This window comes from Carcharhinus amblyrhynchos, unplaced genomic scaffold (genome assembly GCF_965287045.1).
Source record: "Carcharhinus amblyrhynchos unplaced genomic scaffold, sCarAmb.v2.hapA scaffold_39, whole genome shotgun sequence".
Lineage (NCBI taxonomy): Eukaryota > Metazoa > Chordata > Chondrichthyes > Carcharhiniformes > Carcharhinidae > Carcharhinus > Carcharhinus amblyrhynchos.
In genome coordinates, this window is record NW_027649780.1 from 2,278,214 (window position 1) to 2,299,687 (window position 21,474).

At 42.4% G+C, this 21,474-nt stretch overlaps 1 pseudogene across 1 annotated transcript; it reads right to left on the reverse strand.

Moving 5' to 3' along the window:
- Positions 1 to 112: 112 nt before the first annotated feature.
- LOC145363470 (Ig heavy chain C region-like) lies at positions 113 to 20,942 on the reverse strand (annotated as a pseudogene). The gene is made up of 8 exons (XR_013890016.1): positions 20,900 to 20,942; positions 20,479 to 20,758; positions 18,653 to 18,735; positions 12,104 to 12,415; positions 10,271 to 10,570; positions 9,865 to 10,182; positions 949 to 1,269; positions 113 to 516 (listed from the first exon to the last, which is right to left on the reverse strand). The product of XR_013890016.1 is annotated as an Ig heavy chain C region-like (transcript).
- Between the last annotated feature and the right edge of the window lie 532 nt (positions 20,943 to 21,474).

A 21,474-nucleotide genomic window follows, 5' to 3' on the forward strand; every position in this document is an offset into this window, starting at 1 on the left:
AAGCAAGTATTTGCTGCTCTAAAGCGTGATTGTGCCTTCATACGATTGGGAGATTTGCTGGTTCCAATTACCAAAAAAAAGGAACCGAAAGAGGTGACACTTTTACAGAAAAGAACAATTGAATCGTGGCGGGCTATACACAAGATTTCAAACTGTCAGTTAGGGCAAGCGAAACATTAACTAAAGTAGGTTTACCATAAGTGTTATTTATACTTCGGATTAAATTCCTTTCAAGGGACGGGTGTCCCACTAAACAGGAATAAGTTGTGCCAGTGTTCCACTCCGCCGCTGTGAGCCTCAATCTGCTGGCAATGAAGCTGGAACCATTTCCTTTCTCGCTCACTGCTTGACCGGGGAAACCCGAATCTAAAAGCGTGTCATTGGCCAACCAAGCGATATAAATTTCAGCAGGATAAAAGCCAGTGGCTATGCACATCAAAGTTGCCATCTTCTCTGAGTCAATTTCGGCCGCTGATGGTGGCAGAACGTACACTTTAGGACTATTCATCGCACCAACTAGAAAAAGAGAAAAATGCATACATTTCGTAAACCAAATCTTTATATTCCCTCATTTTCTTCTATCCAGTTACCTCTCTTTGAAATATCATATACTGCAAATTTGTAATGCTTCCTATCCCTCAGAGTTTTAAGGCATGATTTCCATGTTCATGAGCATCATTAATATTCATTAATTCGTTGTGGTTTGATGTTATTTTGAACAGATTCGAGAAATACCTTTTCAGGTGCGGACACGTTTTGGGTTTGCAGCTCAGTGGATTCTCATATGTTGCATTTTTCATGATAGTTTTTATCCATGTGGCGACTGCTGGGTTCCAGGACTGTGTGAAGTGTATTTTACGAGCATTTCATGATAGAATCAGATTTTTGTTTTCGTTTAACAACATTGATCATTGAACCAGTCTCTGAACGAGTTTTATCTACTCTTACCCTTTATTTTCCGAGTGGATCGTTTCTTCGGTGTTGGTAATTCACTTCCTTCTGCGAGGCAGACATATTCCACCCCAGTGTCCCACTCTGCTGCTGTGACTTTCAGTTTACTCATGATCGTTGTTTTACTTCCACTCCATTCAGGAGTTTGGGTCTCAACTCCTTCCGTTCTCATTATCCCATCCACTTGCCAGGAGACACTGACGTTTTCTAACACAGTGTAACGGATTTCACAAACAATTGTTGCTGTCTTTTGGACCCAAATCTCCTCAAATGAAGGGTTCAATAGATTTATGGAAATGTCTTCCTCGTAGCAATCAACTAGGAAGAATGTGAAGGGTTATTTTAAGATTTCACGTTGAAATCACTATTGGCAACAACTACTACATGCTAACAAAAAACAAACGTGGAAAATACTTACTGCAATATGCTTTGAGATTATATTATCTTGTTGCAGCTGAGCTGATGAGCTTCTATGTGCTCCTTGCTGCATTAATTTCCTCCTTATGACTCATTTCAATCATTTCCAAATGAATATATATGTGCAATCAAATGCTCAAATAAAGTAAAAAAAAGTTCCCTGCATTTCAGCTGAGATTATACCCCTAAAAAAATTTGCCCTCCATCCGATTTTGCAGATATGCCTCAACATTTGACACGAAAGTCCCTCTCACGTAGAATTTGGCAAATTTCAAGAGGAAAGCAAATGCCAGTTATCATAGAATCATAGAAACCTGCAGTGCAGAAAGAGGCCCTTTGGCCCATCGAGTCTGCACCGACCACAATCCCACCCAGGCCCACCCCCGATATCCCTGCATATTGTACCCACTTATCCCTCTAACCTACACATCCCTGGACACTAAGGGGCAATTTCTAAGCATGATCAATCTAACCCGCACCTCTTTGGACTGTGGGAGGAAACCGGAGTACCTGGAGGAAACCCACGCCGACACGAGTAGAACGTGCAAACTCCACACATGCTGTTAAGCATTGCTGGATTTTTAAAGTAAATCAAACGTATTTGTTTTCAAATGCAGAGTGGTCACATATATATTATAATGATGATATATCTGACCCTGAGGTTCACAACATTTATGTGTCTGAAAATGGGCAGGCCTTCTGTATTACATTCCATACCACTGGTTCATTGACACCGAGGCAGCAATACTAACCAAAATGGGAAATAAGCCATTTAAACTTTGGTTAAAGACATATCTCTGGCCAGAGAATAAGAACATCAGGTGTTTTTAGCACTGCTGCCTCACAGCGCCAGAAAGACATGTACAATTCTGGCCTCAGTTCGCTGTCTCTCTTGAGTTTGCACATTCTTGCCGTGTCTGCGTGTGTTTCCTCCGGGTGCTCCGGTTTCCTCCCACACTCAAAAGAAGCGTGGGTTGGGTTCATTGGCCGTGGTAAATTGACCCTGGTGTCAGGGGATTAGCAGGGTAAATGTGTAGGGTTACGGGAATAGAGCATTGTTGGGTCGGTGGTTGGTGCAGACTTAATAGGCCGAATGGCATCCTTCTGTGCTATAGGGATTCTATGATTCTATGAGCAGGAGAAGGCCATTCGGTATTTCAATTCAATTCAACCATTCAATATGACAAGGATCCTTGTTGTGGACTACATCTCCCTGCCCACAAACACAGGCCGCTTGATTGCCTGAGAGACCAACACTTCGTCTATGTGAACGTAAGATCTGGTGGACGACGAAGCATCCACAAACCTCTGCGATAGGGAATTACAAAAAAGTTAGAACCCTTTATCTGATGAAATATTCTTCAACTCAGATCAAACGAACAGCCCCTGTTATATTAAATTGTGCGCCCACATTCTGGAGAGCCCGACCAAGGAAAGGACCCTCTCAGTGTCTTTTTTTTTCAGGATCGAGTATGGCGTTATAATTTGACATTCTACTAAACTATTCAATCTTACTCAATCTCTCATCATTCATACACACTCTGACTCTATGAAACCAGCTTGTGAACTTTCAAAATAACATACACATTCTAAGTCTGTCCTTCTTGAAATGGGAAAAGTAAAACACAGCAAAAGAGGCGAAATGTTAACAAAGCCCATAGAATTGCAGTAAAATTTGATTATATTCTCCACTCCAGTGTCATCGAAATAAAGGACGGCAGAAATTCACTGCTAATTCAAACTGGCAGTATTCTCCGGTCCCTCCAGAAGCGCAACCCTACCCACAGGTTTCCTCCTGACCAATGGGATTTCCCATTCACAGCAGTGAGATATGAAAATCCCACCACTCGCAAACAATGTGCCAACTCTCGCTTTAAAAAGTCTGACAACACCAGGTTTAAGTCCAACCGATTTATTTGATAGTACACTCACTAGCTTTCGGGGTTAGTCCCTTCGTCAGGTGAATGGAGAGTTCTGGCCTCTGACAGAGCATATAAAGCACAGACAGTTTGCAGATTACTGTTTAGAATGCGAATCTTTACACCTAACATGCTGTTCAAGTCTTAAAGTGGCTGACAATGTGGGTGGAAGGAGCACTGATCACAGGTTGAAGAGATGTGTATTGTCTCCAGACAGTACAGTAAGTGAGGTTTTGCAAACCCAGGCAAGTCACGGGGTCAAAACCTCACTTACTGTACTGTCTGGAGACAATACACATCTCTTTAACCTGTGATCAGTGCTCTTTCTACTCACATTGTCAGCCACTTTAAGACTTGAACAGCAGGTTAGGTGTAAAGATTTGCATTCTAATCAGTAATCTGTGAACTGTCTGTGCTTTATATGCTCTGTCTGAGGCCAGAACTCTCCAGTCACCTGACGAAGGGACTAACCCCGAAAGCTTGTGAGCTTACTATCAAATAAATCGGTTGGACTTAAACCTGGTGTTGTCAGACTTTTTACTGTGTTTACCCCAGTCCAACGCCGGCATATCCACATCATGACCACCTCTCGCTGCCAGGACCACATGGTGGGAGGCGGGAAAATTTCGTTTTCCGTTCTAATTGCTTCCTCGATCTGAATGATAATTGTCTGAATTCGTGGCAAGGATGCACCTCAGTCAATATAGAAACCCATATTAGCTAATTATGTGACTTAATAAAAAGCTTAATTTTTTCTTGTCCTTGTCAAAATTAATTTCTCCACAATTCCTCACATTACTCACCTTCACCCAATTGTTGTTCAGTTCCTATGTACCTCATTGCAGTCCATGTGTGTCCTCAGCATAGTTTACACTTCCACCTAGCTCTGTATTATATGTTGAGATGGATTCCTCTCTGACTTGGATATATGGAGGTTAAAACCCCTCCCCCACGCCCACCACAACAACTACACCCACAATAATTATATTGCATTTGTTAGAAACTAGTGTTGCATATTGCTTAATGGTATGTCCAAGAGTTTCACTCTATAGGAAACGAGTCCAGAAAGAACTCCAAAGCAAAAGCTTTTATTTCGCTTTTGCGATTCTTAATTTCCATCAATTCAAATTTAACCTCCAAGTATTTGCATCCTTTCTGCTCATTTACTCTGATTGTCACTTCTGCCACTCCTGCAAACATTTTACCTTTGTGGATTCGTGTTTGCCTTATAATATTAATATCAATTGTTATCATCTTCCAACATGCTTCTCTTAATACATTTACATCTAAACCACAAATTTTAAGTCACTGTTCATTCTTCCCATTTTCTGCCACCGTGAAACATACAGCACCTCTCTGAAACTAATAAGAAAATCACATTCAAAATACGGTCCGAAGTGGTAATCTCCGAATTTACTAACATGCCTATAGTGGAACGGATTTGCTGCCGAGAATTAGGCACCCTATTCAAATTAGTTCAAAGCTGTATTGAAGAAACTTTGAACACCGCGTCCCTGATCAAGAGCGAAGTATTTCTGTTTGAACAGCCCTAGATCTTGTCATAGAACATAGAACACGACAGCACAAACAGGCTGTTCGGCCCACAAGTTGCGCCAATCACATCTATACGTACCAAGCCACACAACTATGTGTAACGTACAATGCCATTAGACCCCGCATACTCATCCAGAAGTCTTTTAAAAGACCCCAGTGAGTTCGCCTCTACCACCACCGATGGCAGCCGATTCCACTCACTCACCACCCTCTGAGTGAAAAACTTACCCCAAACTTCTCTTCTTGCTTCCCAGCACCTTAAACCTGTGTCCTCTCGTAGCGACCATTTCAGCCCTGGGAAATAGCCTGCGAGAATCCACCCTAGCTATTCCTCTCAACATTTTATAAACCTCCATCAGGTCGCCTCTCAACCTTCGTTTCTCCAGGGAGAGGAAACCTAGCTCCCTCAGCCTATCTTTATAAGGCATGCCTCCCAATCCAGGCAACATCCTTGTAAATCTCCTCTGCACCCTCTCAATAGCTTCCACGTCCTTCCTGTAGTGAGGCGACCAGAACTGCGCACAGACTCCAAGTGGGGTCTGACAAGGGTCCTATAAGGTTGCAGCATTACCTCCCGACTCCGAAACTCGATCCTTCGATTAATGAAGGCTAGTACACCATACTCCTTCTTGACCACAGGCTTCACCTGCGAGGCCGATTTAAGAGCCCTATGGACCCGGACGCCAAGATCCTTCTGCTCTTCAACCCAGCTAAGACTCCTACCTTTGATATTGTACTCCTGCATCCCATTGGTCTTGCCTAAATGGACCACTACACATTTATCGTTGAAGTCCATCTGCCACTTCTCCGCCCAGTCTTGCGTCCTATCTGTGTCTCGCTGAATCTCCTGACATCCCTCCAGACTATCCACAACACCACCAACCTTCGTATCGTGAGCGAACTTACTAACCCATCCCTCCACTTCCTCATCAAGGTCATTTTGAAAATGACAAATAGCAAGGGTCCTAGAACAGATCCCTGGGGCACTCCACTGGTGACCGACCTCCATGCCAGAAAAGACCCATCCACAACCACTCTCTGCCTTCTGCAGGCAAGCCAGTTCTGGATCCACAAGGCCGAAGCCCCTTGGATCCCATGCGCTCTCACCTTCTCAAGAAGTCTTGCATGGGGGGCCTTATCAAACGCCTTGCTGAAGTCCATGTAAACCACGTCCACCACTCTTCCTTCGTCAATGTGTTCAGTCACATTTTCAAAGAACTCAGCTAGGCTCGTAAGGCACGTCCTGCCCCTGACTAAGCCGTGCTGACTATTCCTGATCATTCTAACCTTTGTGAAATGCTCATAAATCTTGTCCCTCAGATCCTCTCCATCAACTTACCAACCACTGAGGTCAGACTTACCGGTCGGTAATTTCCAGGGCTATCCCTGTTCCCTTTCTTGAAAATAGGAACCACATCCGCAATCCTGCAATCCTCCGGAACCGCTCCTGTCTCCATCGACGGTGCAAAGATCATTGCTAGGGGCTCTGCAATCACCTCCCTCCCCTCCCACAATAACCTGGGCTACATCCCATCCAGTCCTAGCGACTTATCTACCTTGATAGAATTTAAAAGTTCCAACACATCCACTCTCTTAATATCCACATACTCAATCTTTTCAGTCTGCCGCAAACCTGTAGTACAACCTCACAGATCACTTTCCACCGTGACTGCCGAGGCAAAGTACTCATTAAGCGCCTCTGCCATGTCTTCCGGTTCCACACAGACCTTTCCCCCTTCACTTTTTATAGGCCCTACCCCTTCTTTTCTCATCCCTTTACTCTTTACATATTTGTAGAACGCCTTGGGATTCTGTCATATTAACAATTTTTTCAACCTTCCCGGCACTCCTCACTGATTTGCACAAGTGCATCGCTAACTCTGCCTGTTCCTGAAAATACTTTTGGAACAGCAACCTTTTTCGTTATATCAGTTTTCCTTAATTGGCATCAACATAAAACATTAGACGGGGAAAATTCCATGAAAAGTTTGGAAGTTTGACTGAAATATAATGACCCATCGAGTTAATTTGAAACAACAGAGCATCAACGTGAATGCATTTTGCAACAAAATAGCAAACAATAAAATCCCCGTGCATGAAACGGATTGGGTTCACCATACGGAACCTTCAGGGATTCCTCCGACTCGTTCTCCTGAGATGCATTTGGTTTATTTCCCGACAGTAAACTTGGAACTACGTTAGGAAGCGTGAAACCTTTAACAGTATCATTTAAACATTGTTTTCTGTTATTACATCTAACAAGGAAGGTCACTTTGCCTATCTCTGCCAAATGCCCTTTTAAATCTGTGAATCCGCAAAGACAAGCACCCATGCCCAATTGCATTTCAGAAGATAATAGTGAGTCCCTTTCCTGAAATGCTGCCATCAATGTGGTGTTGGTACGTCCACAGTGCAGTTGTGTTGGGGTTTACATGATTTTGCCTTAGAGAAAATGAAGGAAAGGACCTATATATTTCCAAGTCACGATGTATTGTGTATTGGAAATATATTGCCTCCTTTTAATACAGCTGGGTCAAAATCCTGGATGTCCCTCTCCAACACAACTGTGGGTGTACTTCAACTAAGTGGACTGCAGTCGTTCAAGGAGGCGGCTCACCCCTATCTTCTCAAGGCGATGAGAAATAAATGTTCGCCGAGCCAACGACGCCCACAGATTCTTCTTGAATAAGTGTGAGGTGATTCATTTTGGGAGGACAATCTTGATTGCGGATTACAGGATCAACGGCAGGGTTCAGAGGAATGTGGAGGTGCAGAGAGATATTGGGATTCATACCCAAAGATCTCTGAAGATTGCCACTCAAGTGGATAAAGCCATGAAGAAGGTGTTAGCCTTCATTAACAGGGGGTTTGACTTTTAGAGCCCTGGAGTTATGCTGCAACGATACCGAACTTTGGTGAGACTAATTTTGGAATATTGTGTGCAGTTCTGGTCACCTCACTATAAGAAGGATTTGGAAGCCTTGGAGAGTGTGCAGAGGAGATTTAGCAAAGGAGATGCTGCCTGGTTTGGAGGGGAGGTCTTATTGGGAAAGGCTGCGTGAGCTGGGACTTTTCTCTTTAGAGTGGAGGAGGATGAGAGGCGACTTAATAGAGGTTTATAAGATGTTGAGGGGAATAGATAGAGTGGACGTGCAGAGCCTACTTCCTCAAGTGGATGTAGTTGTTACTAGCGGGCATAACTATAAGGTTCATGATGGGAGGTATAGGACGGATGCCCGAGGTAGATTCTTTACTCAGAGAGTGGTTGGGATGTGAAATGGACTGCCTGTTGTGATAGTGGAGTCGGACACTTTAGGAACTTTCAAGTGGTTATTGGATGGGCACATGAAGCACACCAGAATGACAGGGAGTGGGATAGCTTGTTCTTGGGTTTGGACATACCTCAGCGCAACATCGAGGGCCGAAGTGCCTGTACAGTGCTGTACTGTTCTATGTTCTATCAGTGTGAAGTCAGGATATCAACCGCCTAATTTAACACAAATGCATCAGGGCCATGTGAAGACTTTACGTCATCAGAAGTGGAAACATGCCGGCTCCAAAATGGCCCTTTTGGTCGTAGGATGATGAAAGAATGGCTCCCTCGATATTTCCTGGATTTGATGAGACTACTGTAACTTTCAACAGCCACTGTTTTAATGTGGATAACCTGGTGAAGCACAGCAGCCGAACTCGGGCGCTATTACATTGCATACGATGGTGTTACAACCCAATGATGCTTCCCAAATGTATGTACTCCATCTTCCGAGCTTGGAATATATTAGTCACGGTTTTGTTCGTGTAGTTGTAATACTTGTTATTGCATGACTGCGGGTAGATGCCTCAGTTACTGTAGCCAAAGGATTTTCCTCATGTGTCAACATACGCAGCAAAGATCAGTATTGACTGTACAATGAGCCCATCACAGGTTAATTGGATTTTCACTTGATTGGAACTCATACATGGCAAGCTGTACTAAATAGAGAATTGAACTATTATTTATTGCTACTGTACAAATAAATGGTGGCTCGAGACGGGATGGAGAACAGACAAGATCAATTAAATTATCAAATGCCAGGGCATAACCTGATATTCTGGGAAGTTTTAAATTTCCCTGTGCTATTGTAGAGATGCCTGTGCAATTACTGCAGAGACAATGTTTGCGTACTGAAAAAAATCCAATCATAAATTACAAGTAAATCACGAGAGGTTATTTCTTTGATCAAAAGCACTGGGCACTTGATTAGTTTTAGGGCATGAAAACTGTATTTGATTAGACCCTGTGATATCTCTCCCACTTGTGACTGTACTTTTAAGACTAGACATGCGCTCATTTCTTTCCATTATTGGTTGAATGCCTTAACGGTTGGTTGTTTTTGACTTTCAGTTGGCTGAATCGGAGCGCACAGTATTGTGCTGCGTTAAAACAGTAAGCTAAGTGTGGAAGAGAGAGGTTAGGGTTATGTCTCCTCCTTCATCGTGCGGTGCCTTCATTGTCTTAATGCACTGTTCGGCACTGTGTCAAAGCATGTTCTCATCAGCAGACAACTGCACAATTAACTAACAGGCGTTTTCATCATCATAGAGTCATCATCATCATCGTAAAAACCCTACAGTGCAAAAAGAGGCCATTTGGCCCATCGAGTCTGCAACAACCACAATCCCACCCAGGCACTACCTCCATATCCCTACATATTTTACCCGGTAATCCCTCTAACCTACGCATCTAAGGACACTAAGAGGCAATTTTAGCATGGCCAATAAACCTAACCTGCACATTTTTGGACATCCTCCATCTGTTCATTTCACTGGATTCTCAGGTAGCTTGCATGGGCCTACCAATTGAGTGTTGACTATCATCTCCTTTCCGAGGAGAAGACACATTAATTGGAGTCCAAACATTTTGGATTTGCTGGACCCGACTTGAATCTGCTCGTTAGTGTATTCTCTTTTGGATATTGTGGACGGATTAAGTGAAAAGTCTTACTTTTGAAAAAAAAACATTTTTGCAACAAACAGTGCTTACGTTTCGTACTGTTGATCGTCTTCTTTCCGGTGAATTTTGTAGCTGGATGTGAAACGGTACAGGTGTATCTTGCTCCTGTCTTCCATTCCCCTGCCGGTAAAATGAGGAGGCTGCTTGTGCTGAAGGTCTGGTCCTGTTCCAGAGCAGTGGGGAAGCGAGTGATGTTCGAGCTCAAAACAGCTCCGTTCTTCTCCCAGGAAATGGATATTTTCTCCGGGTAGAATCCTCTTATCAAACAAGTGAGAGTCGCGACGCTGGAACTTTGAAGCTCCTCTGCTGATGGAGGCAGGAGTTGGAGATTGGGCTTCGATGGGTCAACTGCAACAGAATAACAACCAGTGATTTCCATCCCTCCATTGTCATTCAGAAAAAAACGATTGCGTTTGCTCATCGTGCTATAACTCACCTTTTAACTTTTGTGTTCGTTTTGAGACCGGAGTCGATGATTCGCTCTGTTGTGCTGAACAGGTGTATTCAGCCCCACGATCCCACTCCTCCACACTGCTGGTCAAGCGGCTGATGGTCAGATACTGCTTTCTTTCTTGAGGTCTTTCAATTTGAACACCTTCGGTCCTTTTCTTACCATCCACTGTCCAAGAGATCCTAACCACACTGGGAGCTGTGGATACCACTTCACAAATGAGTGTGACAATTTTCTTTATCCAGATTTCTTCAAGTGAGGGCTCTCTGAGAAACACTGTGATTTCTGTCACTGGAAAATAACATAAATCCTGAATCAATGGCAGGCATTAATGGTAATGATTTCTGTAGGAATTTCGGTAGGAATAACAGATGTGTTGAGTATAGGGCTAACGGGAGGACTTTGAATAGAGTGGAGGAGCAGAGGGATCTAGGTGTATGTGTACATAGATCCCTGAAAGTTGGGAATCAAGTAGATAAGGTTGTTAAGAAGGCATACGGTGTCTTGGCGTTTATTGGTAGGGGGATTGAATTTAGGAGTCGCAGCGTCATGTTGCAACTGTACACAACTCTGGTGCGGCCGCACTTGGAGTACTGTGTGCAGTTCTGGTCCCCACATTACAGGAAGGATGTGGAGGCTTTGGAGAGGGTGCAGAGGAGGTTTACCAGGATGTTGCCTGGTATGCAGGGGAGGTCCTATGAGGAGAGACTGAGGGATTTGGGGTTGTTTTCACTGGAAAGAAGGCGGCTAAGAGGGGATCTTATAGAAACATATAAGATGATTAGAGGTTTAGATAGGGTGGATGGTGATAGCCTGTTTCCTCGGATGGAGAAATCTAGCACGAGGGGGCATGGCTTTAAATTAAGGGGGGGTAGTTATAGGACGGATGTCAGGGGCAGGTTCTTTACCCAGAGGGTGGTGAGGGACTGGAATGCCCTGCCTGCTGCAGTTGTAAATGCGCCTAGTTTGGGGGCGTTTAAGAGATTGGTGGATAGGTTTATGGACGAAAAAGGAGTGGTTTAGATTAGTGGGTCAATGTTTGTTTTTTAAAAATAAGACTGGTCGGCGCAACATTGTGGGCCGAAGGGCCTGTTCCGCGCTGTAATGTTCTATGTTCTATGTTCTATGTTCTATGTTATAACGAGAATTTTAATCTCAATGAGAACCGTTCCCGTGGCAATTTTTGAAGGGCATGCGCAGAGTGGATAAGAAAATTTGTGCCCTTAGTTAAAGGATCAGAAAGTAGGTGTTAGAAGTTCAAGCTGAAGGGTCGGCATGTTACGGTGATTTGAGAAAAGACGATTTACTCCCAGATTGCAATGACGGTCTGGTCTGCACTTCCTAAGAGGATGGTAGAGGCAGTTTGTCTCACATCCTTTTAAAACATGTCTCCATGTGCACTTGTCACGTCATTACATTCAAGGCTATGGGGACAACTGCTGGTGAATGGGATTAAGCGGGAGTTCATGCTTCTTTGGTGTCCTTGCAGATTCCAGAGGCCGAATGAATGTGCTATGAATAAATGATTCAATTGGCCTGCTCCAGGATCTCCAACAACAAAATATGTGAAATTCTGTGAATCTGAAATTGAAAAAAAAACGGAAATTGCTAAAGATGAGTCAAACAGTTTCCGAAGTCCTTCTGCTTCTCTCGCCAAACATACTGCTGAGTTTTCATAAAATTTTCTGGATTTTTCTTTCCAGGATTTTTAATGTTTATTGAATAATTTATGTTCCAGCTTCCCAATGAATTGAATCCTGAAAATAAAATAAGATTGCATGTCATCTGGAAGTTTGCGAGTTGGTTCCATTTCCTTACCTGATGTTGATCTAATTTCTTTCCGTTTCTTGCTGTTGGTAGCAGAATGGGTCACTTGGCAGCTGTACGTGGAACCGCTGTTCCATTCCTGAAGCGGCAGCTTAAGGATGCTGCTGGATTGGAATTTTCCATCTGCTGTTGCACATGGGGATGTAGTGGTGAAGCCAGACTGTAGGGCGTTTCCATTCTTCTCCCAGCTCACTCCAATGCTTTCTGGTTTGTATTCACTGATCAAACAAATCAGCTGCACAAACCCCTTTGCTCTCGACTCATCAGTTTCAGAGAAGAGACTGATGATTGGGGGAGTTGCTCCTAAAATTACAAAACAGTTCTTAGTCTCCTGTCTGTCTAAAATTAAATCGTTTTCAACATGCTCAGCCAAAATTTATTTCTGAACCAATATCGAGATCGAAATGAAATAATCCTGGCAGTATCAAATTGCTGTATGTGGGAGCACATTAACGGCATCATCTATCTGAATGAATCAGTGCCGAGATTCGAAAGGTACAGATTTAACTCAGAGTTCGTTTAGCAGGGCATTGGCAATCTGAATTTGAAATTTATATTAAGACGTATCTCAATTTTCTCTGGCAAATTTCAACGGGGCATTGAGCGTTTCACAAGGTGTTGGATAAGATGTTCAATTTTATTTTAAAAAAAAGCTGTAACAGGTATGACAATTTCTGGAATGTTACTGTGTACATGTATCTCATGGTGAATGGCTGTGAGGGAACAGATAAGGAGCTGGTCCCCGTACTGTAAAGCTATGTTTTGATAACCTCTTGATAACTACTGACAATCTGGTTAGTAATAGAGTCAACATTAGGACAGTCAGCTCCACATCTACCGCCAGCCATCAATTATGAGCAGAATATTCGGGTATGGACATTGTGTTGAAGGGATTGAGACCATAATGAACGTTTACATTTGCTTGTCGTTACTTAAATTGGTGACCAAATGCTTGTGAATTCAATGTGTCAAACATTTCATTCCTTTTGACATGGCGCAAAAAGGTTGCCTAAAATTCTATATACATTGAATTCATTTTTTCCTCTCATATATGTTTTTATTTTCAATATCAATGTGCGCCTCGTTGACATCATTTGACACCAAAATGAGACTGTGCACCTGTGCACTGTTGTATACTGACAACCTACACCGCCACAAATAGCAATTGGTCAAATGTCACTGAATTAACCAATTGTTAGTCCAACATCCAGCACTGCAATGCAACGGTTCCCTTGAAATAAACTTTTGGAATGCGATGGTCATCAGATCCCAGTATAGATCCCACTTCCCATCTGAGGCGGACTAGACTGATGATAACAATGGAATATTGTTTTGACCACAAGACAAGATTCTGACCAAGTGTTCATTTCATTTCTCAAGGCCATTACGTATCACAACAGATACAGCGTCCAGCTTCGCTTCCACATGAGCACAAGCGCTGCTGAAATCATGATTTTTTAATTTCCTTTCTCTGTTCAAATCCATTCTAAATCATCACTCTTCATTCTCCCTTCTGTGAATTTAAAGCCACCAAAGCCACTATTGACCGATTTTTAACCATGCTAAGTATCTTTGTCATGATGTGGAGATGCCGGCGTTGGACTGGGGTAAACACAGTAAGAAGTCTCACAACAGCAGTCCAACAGGTTTTTTTGGGAGCAAAAGCCATTCGCTTTTGCAGCGCTGCTCCTTCGTCAGGCAAGTGGAAGTTCTGTTCACAAACGGGGCATATAAAGACATAAGCTCACTTTACAAAATATTGGTTGGAATGACGTCTTTACAGGCAATCAGGTCTGAAAGGTACAGACAATGTCAATCGAGAGAGGGTTAAGTACGGGTTAAAGAGGTGTGAAATGTCTCCAGCCAGGTCAGTTAGTGAGATTTTGCAAACCCAGGCAAGTCATGGGGGTTACAGGTAGTGTGACATATACCCAAAATCCCGCTTGAGGCCGCCCTCATCTGTGCAGAACCTGGCTATCAGTTTCTGCTCAGCGACTGTGCCCTGTGGTGTGTCATGATACACATCTCTTTAACCTGTTCTTAGCCCTATCTCCAATCACATTGTCTGTACCTCTAAGGCCTGTAAAGGCTCGGATTCCAATCATTATTTTGTAAATTGAGTTTGTGTCTTTTTATGCCCTGTTTGTGAACAGAACTCCCACTTACCTGACGAAGGGGCAGTACTCCGAAATAAATCTGTTGGACTTTAATCTGGTGTTGTGAGACTTCTTAAAGTATCTTTGCCCCGTGAGTTCGATGCTCGATAACCTACACAGTTCACAGGTCAATCAACATACTTATCTTAAAATTCTCTGCCAACTTTCCATGATATCCTCCTCCTAGATCACAGAACATAACTGGATGTTCCACCAAGTACAAAGCACTTATGCATGCTTATTTGTGTCCAATTTCAATTGCTCCAACATTGGTCGCCTTCCAATTAGCGGCCGTTCTTCATGTTCTGTAATTCTCTGCCAAAGCCTCACCACCCTTCCAGCTGGCATCTTTCCTTTATGATATTCATTAAATGAAACACAATAAAGTAAAATATAAGCAAACAAGCCTACCCCTCTAATCAAAGTTTTGCCAATCGGCAATAACATCACCTTCAGTGGCTTTTGTTAGACTTCAGTGTTTGACAATCCCATGAACTGCTTTGGGGTTGCATTTTTACGCTAAAACTACGATGCGAGTTCACGTTGTCACTGTTCTTAACACTGCCAACATCTTTAATAATAATTGAGCTCGTTGCTTTCTTAAAGAAGGGTTCCTACATTAATACAAGAGTGCAATAATGCGTGTGTATGGTAGATGTTATGAAACAGCGATGCATTAAGTGTTAAGGAAATGACTGATAGAATAATCACAATGCCAACACAGAAGAATGAAGATGAAAATTATTCAGATGGCATGACTGCTTCTTGCAGGGCATTCATTACTCACAAAAACTTTTGCTTAATGCATCTATTTATCTTCATAAAATTATTTTACAATCGTGCCTTTTCTTTACCGAACGATACAAATATTGTTTCTGTCCAATTCGGTATTGAGAACTCTTCTTGATTATTAAGAATGTAAAATTTTATTCTAATTGACTGAGATCAAAGCTAATTTGTCAAATAGCTGAATTCACTCTCTACCCTGGCCATTGCTTGAGGCATAGACTGTCTGCAACGTTGACCTTGCACATTAGACTTGCCTATAAGACTGTAAGACATGGGAACAGAATTAGGCCACACGGCGCATCGAGTCTGCTCCGCCATTCAATCATGGCTGCTGTTTTTCTCATCCTGATTCTCCTGCCTTTTCCCCATCACCACTGATCCCCTTATTAATCAAGAACATATCTATCTCTGTCTTAAAGACAGTCAGTGACTTGGCCTCCACAGCCTTCTGTGACAGAGTTCCACCGATTCACCACTCTCCGGTTGAAGAAATTCCTCCTCATCTCGGTTTTCAAAGATTGTTCCTTTCGTCTGAGATTGTACCACCTGGCTCTAGTTTTTCCTATAGTGGAAACATCCTCTCCATGCCCACTAAATCCAGACATCGCAGTATCCTGTAAGGTACAATAACATCCCCCCAGCCCCCTCTCATTCTTCTAGACTCCAACGTGTACAGACACAGAGTCTTCAACCGTTCAACATACGACAAACTCTTCACTCACCCTTGTGAACCTCCTCTGGTCCCTTTCCAAGGCCAGCACATCCTTCCTTAGATACGAAGCTCAAAACTGCTCACGATGCTCCAAATGGGGCCTGCCCAGAGCTGTGGACAGCCTCAGAACCACATCCCTGCTTTTGTGTTTTAGCCCTCGCGACATGAAAGCTAACACTGCATTTGCCTTCCTAACTGCCGACTGAACCTTCACGTTAACCTGAAGAGAATGTCGAACAAGGACGCCCAAGTCTCTTTGTTCTTCTGATTCCCTAACCATTTCTCAATTTAGATAATAGGCTATGCCTCTATTCTTGTTTCTGAAGTGCAGAACCTCACACTTTTCCACATTGTATTCTATCTGACACTTCTTTGCCCATTCTCCTAGCCTGTCCAACTCCTTCTGCAGCCCTGCCCCTGCTTCGTCTATGCTACCTGTGCCTCTACATATCTTTGTATCATCTGCCAACTTAGCAACAGTCCCTTCAGTTCCTTCTTCCAAATCGTTAACATATATTCTGAAAAGTTCTTGTCCCAGCACCACCCCTGAGGCACAACACAAGTCACTGGCTGCCATAATGAAAAAGAACCCTTCCTCCCACTCTGTCTTCACATTCAGCCAATCCTCTCTCCATGCCAGTATCTTACCCTTAACAACATGAACTCTTAACTGATTTCACATTCTCCTATGTGGCACCTTGTCAAAGACCTTCTGGAAATCTAAGTATATCACGTCCACCGTCTTCCTTTTTCTAACTTCCTTGTTAACTTCTCAAAGAACTCCAAAGGATTTGTCAGACATGCCTTCCCCTTGCCTGAACTTCAACTTGATATGCTCGACATCCCTAAGACCATCCATTCCTTTCACCAAATGATCTCATGCCTCCGCTCCTGAGATTCCAAGATAAAAATATGCCCAAACCCAACCCGGCAAAACCTTGCTAATTACAACTGTTCTGCGATTTGCGGCCATCGAAGAGGCATTGTAAAATAAACAGCACCAAAAACCGTACAATCATTTCATGGTAGAGAACAAAATGAGGCAAATCTGTGATTCGGCCTGTGCAAAGGGTCTTATTGAAATCCATATATTGAGTCTGACTGTCTCATTTTCAAATAAAACTTGTTTGCATTCTGCCTGGACATTCTTGTAAAAATTATCTTTAGAAATTAATTTAGATCCACTTCTATCAGGCCTCTTGGCAGTTCACTTCTTATCGTAACAAATCAAGTCATCAAGCAATTCTTCAACCCGCATATGATGCGTTACTACATTTATCTACATCAAGTCAAAGGCTTAATTACTCGGCCAAAGCCGCCTTTGTTAACATCCCTGCTACACCTTGGCTAACATGCCCTGCTATAACCAGAACAATTCAAATTAATCTTAACTAATATGCCGTAGCACACATACTATTTTAGCATTTTGTTACACACTGTTGAAGCGGCAAAACTCAATTTCTCGCCCCGTAGCTTCCCTTGATGTTTCGAACGACGGCTCCACCGCTGCAGTGAAACAATACACGAGTGACGTTTCTGATCCAACCTGCACCTCACCGTTTGCTTTGAAAGTTATAAGATAAAATATTCATCTGTGCTAATGGAGCCAAACGGGCGTAATAGTACTGGCCAGCTGTCAGACAAACATTCATTGCAATCATTGGAAGATAACATGCGGAACCCATGCCCAAGTTTTGCACTGTCACGCAAGGACAGTTTTCCCGATCTCAGACTCCAAATTAACAAATTGTTTCTTCAAATAAAGTAAGGAAGCAGACAACATAACATCTGAAGTGTAAGAAAACACTATTCACAATGAGACTTAAAACAAATCTTAATGCATTTCAGTATATAAAATGACAAAGAGAAAGCTTTTGAATATTGTGTTCAATTTCAGTGTCTACTTTTTAGTTCAATCAGTTAGTTTTACACACAGAGAGCCCTTATTAGCTGAAGGAGACAAGTTTCGATGTAAACAGGATTCTCACAGAATTACACAACGCATGGTTAAATCTGTCTCATTCGCTGTGCCACACCAGCAGATGGCGAAGCGAGAGTCAGATTTCCTCAATGATTGATCTACTGTCCATCTGCTTTCCACTGGTATTCACAAAACTGAGACTCAACTGGTCTGCTGTCGCTTACTCTTGGTCTGAAATTAAATCCACATTCCAAGTCAATGGGAGACAGGGTAGGAGCTGGGGATGTTGAGGCAGGGGACGGTGGAATAAACTTGACAGATAGGTTGCTGAATAGCGAGCGCATTCCTGGCACAACTGGAAGAGAATAACACCATGACCAGTCAGTCCCTTACTAGGTCAGTTGCTTTGAACGAATTCTGAAATGTACAGAAATTATTGGCCAACATATTTTTGGGGCCCGATCAGACGTTAACGTGACTTTCCATGTCATGGTTAACGAGAAGTGTTTAATGCCTCATATAAATCTGTAGCCAGCATTTTATGAAACAATACATTGCATGTATTACGTGATTGTAGAAATTACTACTCATCGCAATAATGCATAGATTTGTTTTGGGTTAGAAATAATATCTATTCATTTTACAAGTTACCAGGTCGGTCAGGGTAAAAATTGTATGATTGGTTCCGTTTTAACTCTAAAAACCAGTATCACCTTCCCAATCAAGCCTTTAAAATGTTTGTTGACAGCTAAGTTACCATTAGAAATCTAATATTTTCAGTCACTATGTTCTAAATTGTTCTAAATGCCAGTCAAACCAAATGAGACGGACTATTGAGTCAGGATCTGAAAAAGAGCTATGAATGTTATTTCACTTCTTCAGGCAATATTAATGAAAACGTTAGTTCTTCTTAACCTTTATGCACAAAAAAACTTGTTGAAGTAGCAAGAAACGTCACTTACCAGAATTCACAGTCAACACGGTGCCATCCCCGTCATACCAGGGATACACAGTCAGTGAGTATCCATTCAGGCCATGTCATAAACTGCCAATGAAGCAAAACCCGCTATTCAGTGCCCTGAAGCAACATCGTTACAAAGATCTTTTGTAAATGTTGCATTTATCAACGCATCTAAATTCTTGATCTGTCTCCACCCGCGGATAAATTTTCCATGAGCTACATGTACACTTGTAAGACCTTAAAAGAAAGACAATCCAGTGATTCAATATTAAGGACCAGAATGCGGCGTTCCAAAAATAAAGTTCCATCGGGAACAGATTTCCAACGCTGTGCAGTTAGAGGTGTAAGGAACAGTACTATACAGCCTGATTCGCCAGTACTAAAGGAAATAACTGCAGTGCAGGTTTTTGTTGTGGCCCACATCATCGTGTGACCCGAACACACATCACTTCACTCCAGCACAATAAATCCGTTATTCAAACCTTCACGGAAAATGCTTCAATCATTCCAAAATACCCATTGGAAATTGGCGCAAATTGTTCCCTTCATATTGGAATCCGAGCAGCTGTCTCTCGCTCCTTGGGACTTGTCCAAATCATGCAGAAACCTCCGCGCTATGTTATAAATGCGATTCAAATATTTATAAATATAATTTCAAAAAAACCAGAGAAAATGTTTCAATGCATCAATCGGTGTTTGAGGAGGGCAGCAGTTGTTTAACCATGAGCGACCGTAGCCACTCACAAAGTAAAATCTGTTTGTTTTGTCTTCAGGAGTAGAGGACAAGTTTTTGTATAAAGAGAATCTATGATTCATTAATGTGACCCACACACCCACACAGCCGCAGATATCGGTGCAAAAACTTGTCATGTATAGTCATCCAAGCCTCTCAGTTCGAGACGTCAACTCCGATTTGACTTCACATCACAATGTCCTTCTTTTCATCGTTTTCATTCCAATACATATGCTATCCTTCCAAAATATACATTAATAGCTTCTCGCAAAACCAGCTGAGGAACACTTAACTTGTTCCAGTGTTAAAGAAAATAAATCTGAAGATAGTTTGTGTGCGACAGGAACCGTCTTCTCCACTGCTGTGGTCGCTCCCGCACAGTGGTCTAGCCCCGTTCAAAAACAGCTTCTCTGTTTGTCTGTGTGTTGAATGCATTTGCTGCGCATCCACATTTCAAATGCTGGCATTTATGATCCTGGAACTGTCACCAGATGTTTAGAAATGTCCCCATTTCAGAATAGTATCCACAAATAAAATACAGTTTCAGACTGAAGAGCGTAAAATATTGTCTTGTCTTTACTGGGAGATCGGAAGATACTTTTGCAGAGCCGGAAGTTCAATCTTATTGTTCTGAGCCATCTCGAGCTTTGCAGAACATCGCAATGTTCCTTTGTTCATTGTTTTCTTTCGACTAAACGTGCTAAACCTCCTGATTATTCATTAATAAATTCCTGCAAGACCAGTTGAGAAACAATTAAAATGTTCTACAGTAAAAGAAAACAAATCTGACGATAGTTTTTGTATGACGGGAACTGTCTTCTCGATTGCTGTGGTGTTGCACGCACAGTGGTCTCGCCCCGTTCAGAAACTGATTCTCTGTTTGTCTGTGTGTTCAATGCATTTGCTGCGCATCCACATTTCAAATTCTGGGGTTTATGATCCTGGAACTGTCATCAGATATTTACAAATGCCCCCGTTTCAGAATAGTTTCCAAAGCTAAAATGCAGTTTCAGCCAGAAGAGCAAACAAAGTTGTATTATCTTCATTGGAGATCAGAAGATATTTTTGGATGACTGAAAGTTCAATCTTATTACTGTGGGTCATCTTGAACTTTACAGTAAAATGTGGCGCTGTCTTCAACTGCTAAATCCTTGATTTGCAGAGAAAACGACTTTTTTCCCTTGTTGACTTTTTCAACATATCGGCCGCCAATAGTAATGCGTTCCCAATCTGTTGAACCAGGATTGTCCCGAAACCACCTTGTTTCATACAAGCCATAGTCAGCATCAATTAGGACGCAGTTGATTGTCAGAGAATCGCCTGTTACTTTAGTTGCCGTCCGCGGTGTTTGATCGATATATGTACTGAAGGCATCTGTATGGAGAAAAGATACGAAATGAACTATTTGCCTGAAACAATACAAGAACTCGAAGGCAAAGAATTTTCCACTATGTATGCGCAGCCACCCAATTTTATCCAGTTAACACATATTTTTTTCTTCTGAAAGAAACTTACTCGATAACCACGTTAAAAGAAGCGCAGCCCGGAAAATATGCATTGTTTCTGCACAAGCACTGAAAACCTCAGCAGGGCGATCACTCGACCTCAACACTGAGTGCTCTGTGTAACGGTGAGCAGCTGAACACCGACTTTATAAACCTCAAGAGACAGGGTGAATTTGCATAGGGCGGAGTGATCGAACATGATCAATCTGCATTGCTCAGTCTGTGCCACAGCTTAAAATATGACGATAATATCCATAGTCACGCTATTGGAATTTATATCCAATGAATTTGGACAATCCGTTAGAGTTACAGGGAATACTGCCAACATGTTGACTTTGATTCCATTCACACTGTTTTTTTTATTTAAAACAATATTATTCCCTGAGGTGTGGCAGTTGCTAGCAGGAAAAGCATATCTCATGAATGTGAAAGTGGTCGTGATTCGCCTATTTAAACGTGTACAGTTCAACCGATGCAGGTGCACATAATCTGCTAGGAGGAACGGAGTTCTTATTGATCCGATTAGTAACATTATGTGTATTCAATCACTGTGAGAGAGCAGTGACATGGTTCCAAGTCAGGGTG